Raw genomic sequence first — 2392 nt, 5'->3', positions numbered from 1 at the left:
CACCCTGCCAAGCTTCAAGGGCTTCTCCAAGGCAAATAAAACCAAAGCTTTCAAAGCCTCCAAAGGTATCCAAAGCCAACTTCAAAGGCTCATTCCATTCATCAAAGAAGAACTCAAGGCTGTGAAGGGTGACTTCACCTCAAGTGAAGAGGTACTTCACATTAAGAGAGTTTTATTAAGAAGACATTAAAATTGAAATCTTGCAGCCAAGCACAATAACTTGCAAATAAATATCGTTTTTTGTAAATTGGTGCACCGTGTAAAGAGGAAGACACTGGCTAGGAGAGTCTCCTAAGCTAAGACCCCTCTATCAGCACAAATGGGGGACAAGGGAATAGAAAAATTCAACGGGGTAGGATTTCACACCTAGCAAACAAAGTTAAGAGGCTACCTTATGAAAAAATGTTTGTAGTCTGTCATCAACACTGCCTTAGAGCAACAAGCCGAACTTGATGGAGTGCACACTAGGGCATCTACACTCATAGCAAGTGCATAGAATTTGACCAAAGATGAACAAGCATTAGGAATCATCATCACCTTCTTGCATGACAATTATGTGCACCTCATAGACGAATGTACACATGCACATGATGCCTGGCATGTCCTAGAAAGTAATTTTGGAGCCAAGGCCAAAAGAAGCAAAGTTAGTCTTAAAAGACAGCTTTACAAAATTACTATGATTGAAGGGGAGGACATTTCTAGCCTAGTGAATAGGCTTAAGAGCATTGTCACGCAGCTCACTTACATCCAGGTTGAAGTACCAGAAGATGACAAAGTGGCCATACTATTAAGTGCACTTCCACCTTCTTATGACCACTTAGTCACAATTCTTGAAGAAAAGGAACCAGCACCACCATTTCAAGATGTCATCAACTCAGTCCAAGCAGAAGAAAGAAATCAAAGAGGTTCACTAACCTCATCAGGAGGAGTTTTTATCGCAACATCCTCAAGAGGAAGGTATTCGCCATCGACATCGACAAACGGAAGAAAGTGTTATGAATGTGGAAGAATGGGACACGTAGCAAAAGACTGCTACACAAACAAACCTTGCAACAAATGTGGTAGGAAGTGACACCCTCCTTCTCGGTGCTACTCAAATGGAAGCAGTAGTAGTGGAGAAAGCAGCAGCAGTAGAAGCAACGAAGGCAAGAGACCTGACAGAGGATCAGCTCACATAGTAGAAGACAAAAAGGATGAAGACGAGAGCAACATTGTCTTTTATGAAGACCCATTTTGAAGATGCAGCCTCTCTACTTGTAGGGGAGGACTTTTTCCTGTGTGGATATCACCATCCTTTGTGGATTTTTCCTATGTGGATTTTATCATCCTGTGTGGATATCACCATCCTATGTGGATTTTGTTAGCCTGTGTGGATAGCAACTTGTCATCCTGTGTGGATTCTGCATCTTCAGTATCTTGTCATAGTCCAAACCTCAAGGGGAGGATTGTAAAGTGTGAGCTTTGTCCTAAAGTGTGAGTCAAGGAGAGGAGAGTAAATTTATCCCACATGCTGTGGAGCAAGGCTGTAGAGCTACTTAAAGCTCATTTCATGAATGAATAAACACAACTCTATTTTGCACTACATGCTTGTCTATGGTGAGCTTGTGCTAAGCTAAGTCAATACTCAAGATTGTGTTTATGAGTCCAAGCTAATTCTATCTTGGAACCTAATTCACTTGAGTGACAACCTTGCTTACACACACACTCACACATTGACACTATGTTTCTCTTTCATCCACCATAGCTAGCTCAATCCCATTCCCAACACCAACTCTAGGGTGAAGCTCTTGCCCCCACCATGTCTATGAGTTGTGGTTGTTGCCTCCATCGTGGCATTTAAACCATGAAAAGGAACTTGTAGTCTTGCAATAAAGGAAGAGAATCCTTCAGTTGGGGTCCATTCATCCATTTAACAATCTTCAAGTGGGTATTTCTTGAACTTAATCAAATACCCCTGTATTACCTTCCACTTTGTAGAACATTGTGTTCGTGCATAAAGATAGCCTTATATTGCAGGATCTCTTCTTGTTTATCAAACTCTAGAGGTCCTTTTGAATGGGGTCCATGAGAGGTGTGTCGTTAAATGGCTTAAGTAGACTCACATGAAACACTTTATGTATATGTCAATGCTCAAACAACTTGAGTATATAAGCTATCATTGATTCTTTCTAGAATCTGGAGTGGACCATAGTATCTCATATACTCTCTACCATGGAGCTTCTAAAATGGGAAAAGATTGCAACAATCCAAGGGCCTTGTGTTTAGGATAACCTTTTCGAGAATCTCCTCTTCTTATGCATGAGAAACATGATAAGGAGGTCTATTATGAGTAGTATTTTCAGGCACTAGCTCAATCTTATGGTTATCATCCCCTCTTGAGAGAGGGAATTCA

This window comes from Adiantum capillus-veneris, chromosome 6, assembly GCF_014529385.1.
Source record: "Adiantum capillus-veneris isolate H3 chromosome 6, ASM1452938v2, whole genome shotgun sequence".
Lineage (NCBI taxonomy): Eukaryota > Viridiplantae > Streptophyta > Polypodiopsida > Polypodiales > Pteridaceae > Adiantum > Adiantum capillus-veneris.
Note: the sequence above shows the minus strand (reverse complement) of the source record.